The sequence below is a fragment of the Equus caballus genome, chromosome 17 (assembly GCF_041296265.1).
Source record: "Equus caballus isolate H_3958 breed thoroughbred chromosome 17, TB-T2T, whole genome shotgun sequence".
Lineage (NCBI taxonomy): Eukaryota > Metazoa > Chordata > Mammalia > Perissodactyla > Equidae > Equus > Equus caballus.
In genome coordinates, this window is record NC_091700.1 from 38,848,849 (window position 1) to 38,867,520 (window position 18,672).

General features: G+C 37.3%; 2 protein-coding genes and 1 pseudogene across 5 annotated transcripts in view; 1 reads left to right on the forward strand and 2 right to left on the reverse strand.

Annotated features, from left to right (window-relative positions):
* LOC138918369 (phosphatidylinositol 3,4,5-trisphosphate 3-phosphatase TPTE2-like) overlaps nucleotides 1-18,672 on the reverse strand; it is a 444,167-nt gene that overhangs the window by 259,919 nt on the left and 165,576 nt on the right. The window lies entirely within an intron of this gene.
* Nucleotides 1-18,672, forward strand: part of LOC138918376 (mitochondrial ornithine transporter 1-like) — a 153,476-nt gene that overhangs the window by 20,421 nt on the left and 114,383 nt on the right. The window lies entirely within an intron of this gene.
* The window catches only part of LOC138918368 (phosphatidylinositol 3,4,5-trisphosphate 3-phosphatase TPTE2-like), a 156,949-nt pseudogene that overhangs the window by 10,417 nt on the left and 127,860 nt on the right, over nucleotides 1-18,672 (reverse strand).

Below are 18,672 nucleotides of genomic sequence, written 5' to 3' on the forward strand. Positions count from 1 at the left end.
GTCTACAATCTGGCTGTTGCTTTAGGGATCAGAAGCCTCACCCCCTGCTGCACCTCTGGCAGTGAGAGTGAGGCCCTATCCCCTTTCTGCTGAGACATCCCTGCCTTCCCACCTCCTGGAGGTGAGCTGTGCAGGAAAGAGAGGTGAGTGATGGAGAAATAGAGACATGGGACTTGAGGCCAGTTCCTCTCCCTTCCTTCCTTTCTTTTCTTTCTCAAGTCCCAGAGATGGACGATCTGACCAATTTTCCTGCCTCCCTGGGCGGTGGTGGATCCCAGTCTCTCTCCATCATTCTTGAAGCAGGCAAACATCAATTCTTTTGAAGCTTATAAGGATTTTTACTCCTGGTAATAATCAGTAACAGTTGGGGTGTTGAAAGACACCCGATACAGCCCAGGTTTCTCTCAACCCTTTCCAGGCTCATGTGGATTCAGGTAGGGAAGATCTAAGCACTGTCCCCTCAAGAAGCTTTCCCTGACCCCCAGGCTGGGTGGGGCCCAGACTCTGTGTGCTCCCAACACTGTGGTCAGCTCTTTATCTTCGTACTCATTCCGCCCCTCTGCTAACCACCCAGCGACTCCTTAAGGGCAGAGAAACACTAGCATGGGGCTGGACCAAAGCAGGTATTCGGTAGTTACTTGTAAAAAGAATTTGTGGCAACAAAATTCATTTGCTGTTTGGGCATTTAAGACATCTTGATGGAGCTGCTGAGAGTGAGGGGGCTACAGGTGAAGGAGGGAGGGCAAAAGGAGAGACCAGGGTGGTGAGAAAACAAAGGGTCTCTGAAAGGAGTAGGTGAGAAAATGGTAGAGATGCTGCTGCCAAGACCATCCCTGAACTAGAGGTGGGTATGAGAGAGAAGTGGTCTCCAGGGCTCACAGGCCCTTCCTCTCTTCTGCATCAGAGGTTCCACCCTGAAAAATCCACCTGGGCTGAGACCAGAGCAGCAATAAGAACAAGAGAAAAGGGAAGGGGATGGACCCCCCAAAGTGGTGATGGGAGAGGAACGGAGAAGATGTCTAAGGGTTGCTAATATGACCACAGCACTGTTAGGCCAATAGGAAATTCCAGGGGGAGGGGTTCATATGTGAGGATACATAAAAAGACAACTGTGAGTTGGGATTGTCTGTTTTATATAACCGTAAGGGAAACTCTCTCGAATAGTAAGAACACTGGCCTTCCTGCCCAATTTTCCAATTATACTAAAGCACTTACCATGAATTGAATGAACAATAATTTTTTTTATCATAAGTATCCTTCTTGGAGGAAGATTCATATTGTAGATATTTTTCACAGCTGCAAAGTATCCAACATACCTATTCTGCAAAACAACAGAAGCCTCAGTTTAAGTGGAGATGAAAAGTCTAAAGTCAGCATTCCTGATTTTTTTTCTATACATAGAACTTGTTAAGGAGAGTAATTAATTAAGGAAACATTTATTGGATGACATTATATGAATCTACATACATGCCATTATAGGCATTTTTATATATGTTGCCTCATGACTGAATATCTACCTTAAAAAAAGATACTGAACTAAGTGCTGTGGGGAAGGAACAAGAAAGGAGCCAGGTGTTGCTTATAGGCTGCTATGATTGAGAGGTTGACCAACCAGAACCAACAAAGCAGTTTCAACAACATTACAGTGAGATGCAGCTAACTGCAACTGTGAAAAAGGTCGATCCAAGGGTAGAAGCTTGACTGTGACGGAGTTAAAGGAAGGCTTGTGGTTTGGTGGAGAGTCGCCTCCTAGGCATGAGAGAACTGCAGATGTGAAAACTCAAGAGGAAGACTTCTCTAGGCCAGTGATAGATACATATTCTTCTCTCGTTCCTTCACTTTGCATTTCCCCAATTCTATTTTCAAGGAAGCCCTGTCCTTTTTAGTCTAGTTCTTCTCCTGTGGCAGGCTGCTCACAAGGGCTCTCTCCTTGAATCTTTCTTCAAGAAGCTGAAGAGTTCAGGTACTGAATCAACTGGACTTAAAAGTTCGCGGACTCTTCTGCACCCAATGAGAAGTGTTAAATTAACTGCCATACTTTGCATTAGAAATGGCCAGTCAAGGGAAGCGCTCTTGCAATTTCTTAACTCAGAGGTGGATGAAATGTAGTCTGTAGAATGGCCCACAATGCAGGGTCAGAATTTGATGGTATCTGAGAATTACCTCCCCACATGGAGGGAACTCTGTCCTGGGGCTTTGCCAACACAGCTCGGAAACCTGGGGCCGGGTCCTTGTATTGCTCTCGCAGTGAATCAGAAAAGATTCAGTTGTAGCCTAGGGAGTGCCAGTTCTGGACCAAAGTTAGAGAAACTGTGCATGACTACAGAAGAAATGGGGAAGGGAATCTGTACAGCGAGAGTCCTTGAAGGATTTACATCTAGCGTCCCCTTGGCTTCTGCCACTAGATTCTTGATCTTTCATTAAAGGATGTAACCCATCATGGCCCTAAAGCTGCTCTTACTCTCACTCTTCCTTCTCCTTCAGCCTAAAACAACAGGGTTTGTAACAGAAGTTAATAAGACAAGCATCTATTTAGTAAGCATTCACTACAAACAAAGGAGATACTATAAGAGGTGCTTTGGGATGCCAAGGTTGGGAAGATGGGTAAGACATGGGCCTTGTCTGCAAAAGGGGCAGAGAAGTCGCCACTTCAAATAGCTAGAGAATAATATAAAGTCACTTAGTCCCTAAAAGAAACACAAAGGGATATAAAAACTGAAAAAGCAAGAGACTACATCAGGCTGGGAAGAGAAAAGGACTCCAGGAAAAAGGGTCCACATGAGCAACAGCATGTGGGTATAAAGTGGTACCAGGCTGAGAAACAGCAAATGGTCCAAATGTGTTAGAGCGTAGGACATGTGAATGTACATTATGGAAGAAATGGTTGGAAAAATAAGATCTTGATGCCAGATTAAAATGTTTATATTTGTTGCCCTTGGCAGAGGGGAGCCATTATGGATTTTGAGCATGGAAATGTCATGATTAGAGCTGGGCTTCAGTAAGTTCAAGTATTACTTTTAGCCTATAGCTTATTACTATCTTTTTTTTTCTTGGGTGTGGCAGAAAAGTATCAGTGGATAAGGTTGAGTTCTTTTGCCCCAAACTAAATTTCTAGAGCCAGCAGTTACTAAATTTCCAGAGCCAGCTAACAAGGCCAAGGTTATCTATTCAGCTCCCATCACTTCATTCAAAGAAAACTTTCTTTCACAGCCGCATCCACATCTAGTTAACAATTGCCAACCAACTCTCACTTCGGTTTGAGAGGCAATATAGAAAAGGCAAAAACAGATGAGATGCTGTGCAGAGGATGGGAAATAATGGGTTTCAGAGTCTGACAGATCTAGACTTGAGTTCTTGGTTCAAAAAAATTTCACTGAACTTCAATGTTCTAATCTGTAAAATGGGAATCACAATGGTGCCCTCTCATGGAGTTATTGAGAGTATTAAAGGAGATAATGAATACAAAGCACTTAGCGTGGTTCAACAAAGTCTAGTATGTTGTAAACTCTATAGGATAAATGTCCAAGTTCCTTCAATAAACAAAGTACAAGGAATAAAGAAGAGAGATGGAAAACCTATAAACTAAAAGAGACTTAACAGACAAAGAAACCAAATGAAATGTGTGGCCCTTGTTTAGACCCTGATTGAAACAAACTAAATTTAAAAAAAGATTTAAAGATAATTGTGGAAATTTAAACATGGAGTAGACATTTGAAATTATTAAGATATTATTAAGGTATAATATTCTTAGATATGATAAATGGTTTTAAGGGTTTTTTAAAGAGTCTTTATGTTAGATGTCACACTAAAATATCTGTTGTATAAAATGATCTGATGTCTGGGATTTCCTTCAAAATAATCCAGGTATAGAGAAAGGATGGTGAGTGAGTGTGTGTGTGTGCACGCGCGCGAGGAGAATGGGGAGAGAATGGATGAAACATGGTTGGCTACATGATGAAATGATTGTTGAAGTGGTGAGGTGACTGTAAGGAATTTATTATATGATTGTCTTGACTTTTTGTGTGTGTGTGAGTAAGTTTCACCCTGAGCTAACATCCATTGCCAATCTTGCTCTTTTTTTTTGCTTGAGGAAGATTGTCCCTGAGCTAACATCTGTGCCAATCACCCTCTACTTTGTATGTGGGATGCCTCCAAAGCATGGCTGATGAATGGAGTAGGTCTGCACCTGGGATCTGAACCTGCAAACCCTGGGCTGCAGAAACAGAATGTGTGGAACTTTAATCACTTGGCCATAGGCCGGCCCTGTCTTGACTTCTTATACTTGAAAAAGTCCACAATAAAATGTTTTCAAAAGGAAAAAATAGGGTAATAGCATATATTTCACATGGGTTGTCTGAATATTAAATGAGCTAATATATGTAAAAGTACAATAGTGTCTGGTATATAATAGGTTTTTGAAAAATGTTAATTTCCTCTTTTCTCTCTCTTTAAAAACACAGCCTCCCCATCTCTCTTTCTCTCTCTCTCTCTCACACACACACATGTGTGCACATACACACTTGTGATGTTCTGCAAGGGCTGAATTGTCCCAGTAGGGGTTTGTGAAAGACTCAGTTCCTTTCTGCAGGGAAATAAAAGGCTGATGACTTTAGATATTTTCAGAGGTCTGGAACCTTAGAATTGGACCTTCCTACTTTGGGAGGGGAATCAACTCCTGAATTCTGTAAACAATAACCAATATAAAATGGAAAGCAGGATGCTCTGGGGAGAACTCAGTGCTTGCAAAGCACAGGCATGCCATAGGCATGGCTCTCGGGACCTGGGAAGGATCCAGGCCTGTCACGGGGCACCCAAGTGCTGCTACCTGATCACCAAAGGAGAAAAGTCTAAATGAAACTAAGTAATAGGCACCAATCTTAACCAAATTCCCCAAAGAACCCACCTTTTTTTAAAAAGAAACTTACCTGGGAAGGAGTTTCTACTCCCTGAAATTTAGAGCTGCTGGTTTTATCTGTTCGTCGTTCTCCAAAATAATAAAGGCTCTCCTATAGAAAAGGGGACAATCCAATCATGGCTCATTTTCACTCTCCTTTCCTATATAAGGTACTCTTCAAGTTTCCAAGGCACATTATTTCCTTAAATCAGCGGTCTCTGGGCAGAGGCTATCCAATACAACAAAACTAAGAAGGCAACAGGAAGGTCTGCTCTCATGCAAAGGCTGATAAAGACATGGGGTTTCAGAGCTGGAAAGACCTTAGGGATCATCTGGTCCTTCTTCCTACCTTTCCATTTTACAAAGGGGAAGATTGAGACCAAAAGGAAACCAAGTGACCTGTCGCGGAGACGTATGCAGCCAGGTGAGAGAGCACAGGCCCAGAGCATAGGTCTCTGGCTCTCAGTTTAGGGCTCTGGGTCAATGGCTTTTGATCTTTTTATTTTTTTATTTATTTTATTTATTTTTTTTTGAGGAAGATTAGCCCTGAGCTAACTACTGCCAGTCCTCCTCTTTTTGCTGAGGAAGACTGGCCCTGAGCTCACATCTGGACCCATCTTCCTCTACTTTATATGTGGGATGCCTACCGCAACATGGCTTGCCAAGCGGTGCCATGTCCGCAGCTGGGATCCGAACCGGCAAACTCCGGGCCGCCAAAGTGGAATGTGCACACTTAACTGCTGTGCCACCGGGCCGGCCCTGATCTTTTTATTTTTAAAGCTACAATCTACATTAATAAACCTAGGACACACACACACACACACACCCCTGAAACAAAAGTTTCACAAAATAATACTACCATTTGACATTTTCTATTTAATCTATTTTATTTTATTAAAAAACATGCTGGTCACAACCCAATAAGTTGATTTACAACCCACTGATAGATCATGATCCGTAGTTTGAAAAACACTGTCCTAGAACATCCATTTTATAATTTGTGTGTCTCAAATTAGAAAAAAAGAAGATGGTGGAATTAGACTGCTGGGTATTGTGCATAACCCACAGCTCCTCTTATCTGGACTGGCAGCCAAACGAGGAGCAGAGCTGCTGAGAGTGTGTCCTTTAAGTGGTAACCTCTCAGCAAGATCATGGCAGAAAAAAGACTGACGACCCTACTTAAAGACGTAGAAACAGCCCACTCTGTCTTCTCACAAATTTCTAGAGGGCACAGACCCCACATATACTGAGTACGCAAAGATAATAATATTCGGGCAAGACTTGGCTCTGAGTTGAAAAACGATACCGTCTATCTTCCTAGCACTTCTGAGGATGTTTAAGGTCCTTTGGAGAATTTACCTAATCAATCTTGGTACTATTCTTGTGAGGAAGGAAGAATTCTGCAGTTGGTGGGAGTAACAGCAGATCTGGGACTAGGGGAGGCGAGTAAAACCTCTAGATTGCTGAGTATTTGTACAATTGCATAACTTGGACCTTACTCATCTCATCTCAATCCTGCCCCCATTGAGTCCTGTTTCTATTTAAAATGTTGCTATTGTATACATCATGGAGTTTTTGCATTAATTTTTATTTTTGAAAGTATTGAATTAGAATATTATTTATCTTAATTACTAAAATTTTTGGCATTCCCTTAATTTTTGTGCCCAAGGTGAGTATGTCACTGACATCACCCTCATCTTGGCCCAGAGTAAGAGGTACCTAGGTTAGTTACTAACTAGAGCAAGTTAAACAAGGATGTATTAAAACCAAGCTTTCTAATAACCACCTCTCCAATTACATTTTCATAAGTACCATGACTCAAAGGATCATCTTAACATCCTACCAGTAAGGTTTCAGAACTAGCGAATTCAATCAGCACAGGACAGAGTTGATAGTAACATCTTTCATACCTCTGCAGTTACAAATATTTCACAGGCAATCAGGCAGGCACAAACCATAGTACCAGTCCGTCCTGGAAAAGAAAACAGTTAGTTCGTGAACCAATGTTCATGGTAATACTTGGTATAAAAATACTCTTAGAAATATCCTAAGAGTTCATTTTGGATTGATTTTCTTTCACTCTGAAAGTGCTTGTTCAAAGTATTTCAATTCAGAAATAGCCAAAGCTGTTTCACTGCTCAGAGGTTCCACCTGGAATTCTGCCCTAACTCTGTGCATGATCGCACATGGGCACGTGTATACCGTTCTTGAGTTACTACTGCTGGGGGCTGCAGTAATAGGCAGAAGCAATCAGCTCTGCTCTAGGACTCCAAAGCTAAAGAGCTGCTTACCAATTAAGACCTAATTACCTACCCTGTTTTTCTAACTAAAAGTACCTATAAAAGATAAAACATGGTCAGAACCCAAAACACTATCGAGTATTTGAATACCCTTTACTCCTTACATTTTCATTAGAGTTTTTAAGTGTGTTACAAAACACATATGAAAGTAAAAAGAGTAGTATAATGAACCCCCATATACCTGTTTCCCAGATTATATAATTATCATGTTATATTGCTGTACTTGTTTAATTTCTCTTCCTTCTTCCTTCCTTTCTTCCCTCTCTCCCTCTTTCTCTCTCTTTCCTCTATAGCATTGTAAAGCAAACCCTTGATTTCATGTCATTTCATTCTCGAAGTCTCTTATGTTTTATTCCAATTGATACTTTTGTCCTGCCATACAAAATCTGAGTTTAAAAAACATGTTACTTTTATTTTTACGATGATCTGTAGCTTTTGTCTTAGCCAGTATATGCTGAACTTATTTTATGTAATTCCAAACTTACTCTTCTAACTTGAGATGCACTCTATTTTCTAGTCCTTTTTTGTTTGTTTGTTTAATGGACTACTAAACTTATTTTGCAACCCATAGTTTGAAAAACACTATTCTAAGCCAAGTGCTTCCAAAGAGGACTTTGTACCACCGTCTGCTATTACAAATAAAAGCTTCTTGCTAAAGGAAGCTACTGACCATTAACAACCTGGCTCTCAGTTGTATAGACTGTTAACATTTCAATTTTCAAGGACATTTCTGGTCTCTATAACTCTGATATTTTCCCATTTGAAGAAAACTTTTGCAGATTCATGTCCTTGTGACTGTAGATAAGTACAAGCACAGACAAAGTAGATGCTCTCTCATCCAGTCAAGTCGTGTACAGCGGGGAATCGTAAAAATGATACATACTTGCCTCCAATATTTTATTTTAACTTAAAACATAAATGTACATTCATTCACTAAACTTCTGATATTGGACGAAGGTTTTAACATTTTGAGTGCCCCCAACTGGAGTTTTTTCTTGGAAAGGCCAGACTCATGGTATAAACCATTGCCTCATCCATATTTCTAGTTTCAGATTCTTCCGAGCAATCTAGGTGCAGGATCCTTCTAGATTTTACTACTGGAATTTTTCTCCCAATGTTTTACATTAGTCGTACTTGCATTTAATTCAGCTGCAATTTTGGTTGTAGGCAGTCAGCTTCATTGAATCTTCTTGAAACATTCAACTTAGGTTTCATAAAATTGTAACTCTTTCTGTTCACTCTGACATTTTACAGATCTACATAATATTTGATTATTTGACATAAGTATAATAACAAGTAGAACTGGCAGACACTGGTGGAAGCAGAAACACATAGGCATACTAAAAAGAAGCATACTAGCTACAAGTTTTCAACATGCCAATGGACACCAATAGGTGTGTTTATGGAGGGAATGGAGAACGTGAAATAATCCACCAAGTTGGTCAGATGGAAGTCGTAAGAGAGCTTTTGTTATCCTGAAGTCGGCAAAAGCATCTTGCACCTCTAAATATAATACAATTTTTGGCTTTCATAATGATAACAACTAACATTTGGGTAATGCTTAACAGATCTCATATAATCTTTACAACACCTCAGTGAGGTAAACAACCTGGCATAAAGAAACTGAGAAACTCAGGTTCTGTAAGTTTAAGAAACTTTCACATAGTCAAATAGCTAGATACCTTAATGCCAGCTTATATGACCTTTTGCAACAATCCTTAAACTTTATTCTTTCTCAAGTGGTGTCCATCACCCTTCCTCACAATGCAGATCTTATATTTCAAGTTCTTGAATCTATAACCAGAGCACTGAGGTGATTTTCCAGACACCAAGAGTGGTAGCTCTATGTATGTATGTATGTATATATGTATGTATGTATGTACGTGTGTGTGTGTGTGTATCCCTTAGAGTTGTTTAAAGCACTTAGCATGTAACTGAAACAATTTCTCATTCAAGATATTCAGACCAAAATAGCCTTTTGTCAGTTTGACTGCCTTACTTGATACAATGAATGTCCCAAATGAAAATGTACTTTGTAGCATCCATTAAAAAAGACTTTGAAAGAGCTAGAGACGCTTAAACATTCACTCCTATTATTTAAATAAAAATATGTTCATTGTATATCTACTAGAAAAAGACTCAGGAAAGATAAGTCTGCTGCTAAAAACTGATAGCATACCAGTTGAAGGATAACAATAATGGCCAATATTATCAAGCCATTGATACTTCTTTCAGATAGATAATTTTCACATTTCATTTAATCTCTAAAATAGGACCATGAGGTTGGAACTGTCATCATCCACATTAGAAAACTATTAGAAAACTAAAGCATGGAGAGTTTAAGTAATTTACTCAATGCCGCAAAATTCTTTAACGGCATAGTTGGGATTTAAACCTAGATCTTTTATTTCAAAGCCTGTGCTTTTAATCATTATGTTTTGATAACTGCATCTTTTCAATTTCTTTTCTTTTTTTTTTTAGTCTCTCAACCGGGAAAAAGAATCCAATTGAAAAGGATAGACTAAACATTGGTAAAAGACACGTATAAAAGATAGCTGATGAAGCTGTGAGAGAGTTCTCAGTTAATCTAGTCCTTGGGCCCAGTGGAATTATTTTCCAGAAAACTTAGAATTCCTGACTGGACAAACTTGCAAAAGAGATTCCTCAGCATCACTGGATATTCCTTATGGTGGAGAGCAGGAGAGGTGTGGATAGCCTAGAGCTGATTCATTTCCTGCTTTGCAAATCAGGAGGTAGTGCATTTCCCAAATTGTAAGCCAGTAACCTTGGTGTTAATTTAGGGAGAAATTTTAACACAAATATACTTAAATGGATTTGTTGCATACACATAAAGAAAAGCTATGATCACTCAAGCCCAATGTGAATTTTCCAAGTTCTGGTGGATTTATTTCATTGATACTCTCTTGATACTCTTTATACCCACTTTTCCCTACACATCTGTACGCTCACAGTACTCCTTGTATGACATCTCTGCTCAAATGTCTTTGTATTGATAAGACCTTCCTTGACCATCTACATATCAGTTAGCAACCTCTCTCCCATTACATATTCTCCTTATTTTTATTTTTTCAATTGCACGTGTCACCATCTAATACATATATTTTCTCTGTAAACAATAGACTGTGGTCTCCATGGGAGATGTGCTTGTATCTGCTTTGTACACTGTCACATAAATGCATCTAGACAGGATCTGCTGTTCAAGGCATGAATGAATATATTTGCTCTTTCAATTTATCCTGTCATCCAGTCCCATGGCCACTCATTTTTCTCATTTTGTTTTCACTTCCTCATCCACCTAGAAGTATGACGGACAATTTCACTGTTGGTTTTACCAATACTAAATAACAGTGCCAGTAACATTGCCATTCTTGCTTCTGGTCCTTTTGCTGTGCCCATTCTGTAAAAACCTAATACTGGGTCCATTTGGGCACCCACTTCCTCCATTCCTACACCAGAAATGTAGAGACAACAGAGATGCAGAAACACCAGAGATACAGAGAACCGCTGGAGAAAAATCACGCAACTTTTCATGTTGGTAATAATGTCAATTAATGGTCTGACACTTAAGCTAGACCCTCACTGCAGCCAAAACACTTCTCAATGGTGCTAGTCAGTTCTTTTTCTTGGTTCCCTTAGAATTTGGTTGAAATTTTCCCTACATTCCTTAGGTCGCCAACCCAATTGCCTTCCCACTGACTCTGAGTTTGTGTCTTCATTTCTTTCTTCCCAGAGGCAGGATCTCCGATAACGTGTTGCCTCCCTGAATCCCCCTTACAAGCTTCCTGTAACTACATCTATTCCTGTGACTACACCTCTTCCCTTGAATCTCACTTGTGAGGAGTTTCTCCTCTTAATTCAGCCAAATCCTCCACTTGGGCTCTGGATCCCATCCCCTTCTCTCAATTCAGGGTTTTGACTTTATCAGGCCCTAGTCTTCTGTGTCTTCAACCACTCCCTCTCTTTGACTCCTTTCCCTTGGTAAATAAACACATTCAGCTCCCCTTACCCTATCTTATAAACAACACTCACTATCAGCCCCAAATGCTCAGACAACTAACTTCTCTCTGTCCTTTTACAGACAAGCACCTTGACTCTCTAGTCTACACTTGCTATGGTCACTTCCTCCTCATTAACGATTCTGGTGCTGGCTGTCTTTAGACTCTATTTTAATAATTATAATAGCTACCATTTACTCACTGTTTACTATGTATCAGGTGCTCTACTACACAGTGCAATATGCATTACTTCATTTTAATTTCTTAACAATCCTTTAAGGTAAGTATTACAATTCCCATTTTACAGATGGGAAAACTGAGGCTTTGAATGGCTAACTCACCTAAATGGTTAGCGATGGTCCTAGGTTTTAAATCTGGACAGTTCAATGCTAATTATCCCACCATTACCAACTGCATAATAATATGCACACTTTGAGAAAGACTGTTCTACATCAATGTATCTATCTTAGTCTTGAGCTCCTTTACATCCCACTGATGTGACTGCCTTTTCCAGTCACCTGCAGGCTTGCTTGACTCCTCTGGTCTTTTCAGTATTTCTTCACTGCACCTGGATCACTGTTTTTGGAGTTTTCTTTGCTGGACCCTTTTTTTTTGCTTCATCTGAGGTATTTTGTTATTTATCTGGCAAATCTGGCAAGGAGGTTTCTCTTACATTTTCCCATAAAAGATAAAAGAATATTTATTCTAAGAAATCTAAAGAGTTTTCTTTACAAGGGTACTGAGAATATTAAATCTGGGTACTCTTTGCATTAAAGTTCAAGAAATCTAACAAAGATGATTGAAAGTTAAAAAGACTATTTCTAAATCAAGATGATAGTTTGAGCACCAATGATAGATTGAAAACTTCCACCTCTGTATCAAACATATGGAAATGATAAAGAAAAAAAATGGCTGAACTCAAAAATAAAAAGGCAAGGAAAACTCAGAGGATCAGAAATGGAGAGAGGAGTCAAGCTGGTAGGTAGGAGTTGAAGCCAAGAAACCTCAAAATAAACTATTATAGGAAAAACAAAAGGGTGAGAGGATCCACAGAATGCAGGAAAGTAGATAAAAAGAAGCATAGAAAAATTGTGGTAAATATAAAACATATAGCTGAATGTCATAAATAAGTCCAAATATGTCAGCAATTGCAATAAATACATTGAAAATGAAGATACTGAGATTGCATTTTTAATGATGCAGGTATATACTCTTTAAAGAGACATATCTAAACCAAAATGACACAGAAAGGTTGAATGTAAAATGATGAAAAATTTATAACAGAAATAACCCACTGAGAAGATATAATAATCATGTATTTGCACGCACCTAACAACACACTATGAAATATAAAAGGCAAAAGTTGATAGAATTAAAAGAAGAAATCAACACACAAAATAGTTGATACAAAGAAATAGTAAAAAAGAAAAGAAATACTAAATAGAAAGATTTGAGTAATATAATTAATAAGATTGATTTAATGGATAGATAGATTTATAATAGATAGATAATAAGATTGATTTAATGGATAGATAGATAGATAGATAATGGATAGATAGATAGAGGAAAACTGATACGAATGACAATTTAAAAAAAAGAGGCTGCTCTGATGTGCACCAGCTGAACACCAGCCCTCCAAACAATCCTAAAGGGAAATCGAAGAAAGACATGTGAACACAGAATAGTCCTCTCTCAGAAAAAAGAAAAAAATGAAATTTGAAATGAATGTTTTCCTTCAAGCAGGGAATTAGCTTTAATTAAAAGAATAGTGAAGCCAATTGCTTGAAATTATAATATTTTAGGTTGAGCCATGTGAAATGGCCATTTTTATAAGTGAAAGATGGTCCAAAACTGACAGTTCCATGTGGTTCAACCTCTATATTCTTCATTTATCCATGGTATTGTAAATTGCTAACATATACAGAATATTTCAACCTGTGGATCTGGAGACAGAACTTGCCTACTCACTAATGGGCTTGAAACTAGTTTTCAAATAAGACTAAAACTTGATTCTACTCAAATATATACGGCAGTTTTAAAGAGTTATGTTTTCCCGGAATTCAATATAAAAAACCATTTTACGGCTCACCAAAAACATAGTTCTTTGTCAAAAATTGTGAAATATGCTTGGATGATTATTAAAAGTCTAAAGTTGAATGAGAGAAAATCTAATTCAACTTAAATTGGTTGGATTTACTAACAGCTTTTTTTTTCATTGTACACCCACCAAAATCATCTTCTTTGTATCATTACACTATAAAAATTCCAGTAGATTTGGTTTTTGAAATAGCATCACTGTTGGTGCCCTTAACTTTAAAAGCCTCTCACAAAGTTTAAGAACAATCTTAAATAGAACACAAGTGCTCAGACAGTTTCTAAACACTGTATTTTGACAGATTATTTTAGCAAATCAAAAATGAAGAAACCAAATAGTCAATAACAACAGAAATTTCTTAGTTTTTATTCCTATTTTCTTCCCTTCTTTACTCTCTGCCTTCCTCCCCTACTCCCCCCTTTCCTTCCCTTTCTTCAGTCTTGAAGCTAATATTAAAAAGTGTTAACAATTATTAACACTGATTAATAGCAGTATGACTTGGTCTTGTACCTTAATATGTTTTTCACATTTCTCTAGAAAAAGAGAAATAAAAAGAAAAATGTTTTTACCTTTTCCGCCTTTACAGTGAATCACCAAATGTTTCTTTTATCCTCAGCCATCCACTCAATGACTTCCTTCGAAAGAGTCAGCATCTCTCTGATTTCAAACGTAAAATTTTTAGTTGAATTAAAGTACTTCAAAAAAATTGAGCTCAATTCATTTAGCCCTCTTCTGACAGCCAACTTGGCAAGAAACTTACTTTAGAGTGGGCACATTGTGATCATCAATCATGATTCGATGGACCCTGTGGTGGAAATGCTTAGGATTGTAAGATCTTTCACCTAAAATAGATGATGCATGGGTCATACCTCTATATCTAATAAACAAAGTAAATGATCAAGTTATGAATAAGTTATGCTTTTCTGTTAGAAATTCCTTATTCACCTTTAAAAGGAGCTTTCTGACTGGCTCCTCCTGCTCTAAAAGAAACTTAAGGGTCTCAAAAATATAAGGACAGTAGTGGTTTGTCCATCTTGAGTAACCTAAGTTCAACCTATTTTGGTTTGCTTAATAGGACTTACTTTTAATTTTCTAGCAGGCTACTCATTACATTATTATAGGGTAGTTAAGCACCACAGAGCAGAAGCAAATGTGGTCGACCAAAATGTTTGCCTCCTGAAAATGATAATTTAATGTACAGGAAGAGGAGAAAATCAAGAAAGACAAAGTAGTAAGCTGAGATATAATCTGTTTTCTACACCGTTTTCTTTTTTTTCTGTGTAGGGCCCTGCTCTCCTCACACCCCACTCCTAGTGGGTTAGAGAATGAATTTGTTGAATTATCTGTCTTCAAAACAGGAGCTGGCAGGAAGAACAGAAATATTTTCTTCACCTAAAACCACTAGAGCATACAGACTCCTAAAATGGCTCCGCCTCTACCCCAGCCTCCTGTCTCGCTCACGGGGCACTTCGTGCTGTTGAGCTATCTTTTCCCACCAAATAGGGCCAAGAGCAAGATGGAGATTTTTTAACTCACTTCCCACCACTACCAAATACTTATGACTAAATGAAACGTAAAAACTGAATCGTCTTCTTACATGCAGTGATTGGTTTTCTATCTATAGTAGGAAAATATCTAGTTAAGTACGTACTGCATAGATTGTAGACTTGGTAGTGGTTTCGATGCTTGGTGTCCAGGAACCGCACAACTTCCTAAAATCGATGGACACATATATTACATATATCCACATGGCACCAACATAAGCCACTTCCTAGGAGTAGCCTGAAATGGTTATTACCTTTTATTCCCTTGTCCCTCACTTAGCACCTTTTAGGGGAGATTCAGGGACTATAAGAGTATGTGCATTCCAAATCACATCTAACCCACTGATAGTTTTCAAATAGCCCACAAGGTTGTGCTTGACTACCCTGATTAGCCTCTACTATAAATACACATTGTTTAAAGATACCAGACAAGGAAATTAGCTGGTTGACTAGTTTTAAGTGAATTTATTCCTACTCATTAATTCGCAGTACTATATGATTCTTATCTAGATCTAATTCTACATAGATATGTATTTTAGATAATGATCTGGATTTTACCATCTACCTAAGCATTACTTAAATAAATAAATGCAAAAAATGTATGTATGATTGTGTGCATGTGTGTGCATGACAGAAAAAGATAAACACATTATGTCAAATTTTAGATAAATGGTAACAATATGGAGAATTTCTTGGCTCATCTGTGTTTTCTTATTTTCTAAAATGAATATATATGTGTGTATGTGTATATATGTGTATGTTATACACACATATATGTATATATGTATAACTAAAAATAATAAATAGTGGTTATTATTTAAAATACAGTTAATATCACCATACTAATACAACAATATTTCCAGCAAACTTATCCAACTGCAACACACACGTGCATGTATCTCTGCCAAAAACAAAAGTGACTGTAAAAAATGTCAAAAATTGATTAGTACAGTACCCTTATAGCAATGTTTACTGGCTTAATATTGAGAAAAAGAAAAATTAAGGTATCAAAATGATCAATTTGTTAAATTGGTTATCCCTGTCAGGAGGAAATAATAAATCAAAAAGAGAAACACTCTGAGTCTGCATAGCACTGTGGTAGGGGGGATAAATAGTCTTACAAGTGTCAAAAATGTGTGGGATCCCTACACCAAGATAAAATCCAGATGGACTGAGGTATCAAATATAAAAAGCCACAAATATCTCTAAGAAATGTAAATGAACATCAATCAATTCTTTGGATGAGGAAGAACTAAGGATTATCAATGGAAGATCAACAGATTTAGGTTTGACTTCACAAAAATTTGAAATTTCTGTTTAAAAAAAGCCACAGTACAACAAACAAATGACAGGAGATTCTTCAGTAAAATTGAGAGAATAAGGACTATGCCTAGTGTAATCTATAAACTAGTTATAGTAGTACAAACTAATAACACAGTAACAACAATTTAAAGATTACTCTCTCACCCTATAGATAAATAGGCCATAAATAAAAGTGTCAGTTCACAAAAGAGAAAATCCAACTGGCTAACAACCTACAAAGATAAATATTTAGCCTCACCAATAAAGATGCCAAAACAGTAATGAAATGCCATTTTCACCCATAAAATTAGCCTTTCCTTTTTAATGAGAAGACCCAATGCTGGCAAATATGGCATGAAAATTCCTTGCAGGCCAGTTAATAAGTACATTTCAAGAAAAGAAAATTGAAGGTTAATATCTCATTAGTATGTACAAAAATTTCTAAATAAAATATTAGCAAATAGAATCTAATGATATATTAAAAAGGATAATATATTAAGACCAAAGGGGGTTTATTCCAGGAATAGAAAATATTGTTTTAATATTCGAAAATCTCAATGGAATAAGAGAAAAACATTTTGATTATCTCAGTAGATGCAGAAAAAGTATATGATATATTCAGCACCGATTGATGATTAAAAACTCTTAGCAAACTATAAATAAAATGGAAGTTTCTTAATCTGGTAAAGGATAGCTACAAAAAGCCTCTAGAAAATATCATTCTAATATTGAAATAGCTAATTCTTTCTACCTAAATTTGGGAACAAGGCAAGGCTGTCTACTCTTACCACTTCTATTCAACATTACATTGGAGGTCCTAGACAGCTGAATAAAGAAAGAAAAAGAAATGAAAAGTACAAAAAGTGGAATTAAAGTAGTAAATTACATGATTATGTATGTAAAATATCCCAAAGAATATACAAATTAATTATTAAAATAAATGCATGAATTTATGAAAGGTGCTGGAAATACATACAAAAATCAGTTATAGTCCCAGCAAATAATTAGAAAATGAAAATTTAAAAATACCATTTAAAATAGCATCAAAATCCATCAAATAGGGATAAAGCTAACAAAAGATGTGCAAAGCCTGTACAGTGAAAATACTGCTAAAAGAAATTAAAGAAGACCTAAATAAATTCAGAGATATATTATGTGTATGGGTTGCAAGACTCAATATTTTTAGATGTTGATTCTCCCCAAGTCAAGCTATGTAGTCAATGTCATCCAAGTTAAAATACCAGCAGGGTATGTGTGTGTGTGTGTATGTGTAAATTAACAAGCTGATTCTAAAATTTATATAGAAATTCAAAGGACCTAGGAAAGTCAAGATAGTTTTAAAGAAGTACAGGTTTTCTGGGTTGGTGAGCAGGTGGAAATGCTCACCTGAGAAAAGTGAGAGAAAAGGGAGCCTGGAGAGGGTTTAGAAGCTTTGTGCCCCTTCCCCCATGCATTGCCCTATGCATCTCTTCTATCTGGCTGTTCCTGAGTTGTGTCCTTTTCTAATAAAGTGGTAATCTAATCACCAAGTAAATAAACATCAAATGAAGATGCTGTGGAAGCTGAGGAGCATGAGGTAAAAAGACTCAAGTTTGACAAAGAAGGAGAAGTCAGAGAGATGGCCAAACAACTTCAAGTGAAATTTCTTCAGTTATGATAGAAGAAACAAAATCATCTTCATCTAAGAATAAAGACAGACAAAGTAGTTGTATCAGGCAGCACTGTACAGAGGAGGATGAAGAGGCAGAAGAGAGTCTTTAATGACATCAACAGAAATGATCCCAGAAAGAAAAAAAGTCAAGAAAAAGAATCTGATGCCTTAACTAACTGTGAATGAAGAGACTTCTGAGAAAAATAACCAAATGGAGGAATCTCATTGGTCTCAAGCTGAGAAAGATTTACATTCTGAAGGTAGTGCAAATATAAGGCCCTGTAAGTAGCGACTGTGACTGCCATGAAACAGAAGAATTAGTAGGATCCAATACCAGTAGACATGGAGAGATTCTCTCAGAATCATCCATGGAAAACGATGATGATGCCAGAGAAGTCACTGATGAACCAACAGAACAAGACTATTGGAAACATTTAGATGCAGTATTTTACATACAGTTCTAGTTTTATACTGTATCAAATTCCTATGTAATAAAGTGGAGGTTTAGTTTTACAAGAGAAGTAGGTTGTAAAATAAAGTACTTTATGGGATACATCCTGAGAGAGTTGTTCATATAGGAACAGTGAATTATCAGCTCATCTGGGTCCTGCTTATTATTGACAATTTTTGGTGGGCGGAGTCTGGTTAACCAGTGGTTTGTGTATAGATTTTTTAAATTTAGAATTAAAGTTTTTAAATGGGAAGGTAATAATTACAATTTTTAAACTTTGAGGACAGTATCACATTTAGTTTCTACATACGCAAGAAAGCTTTTTGTCTTGTCTTTTTCTGACAGCTCTAGAAGTTTTCCTATTTTGGTCATAGTTTCAACATTTTACCATGTGAATTATAGGGTTTTGTGGTAGTTAT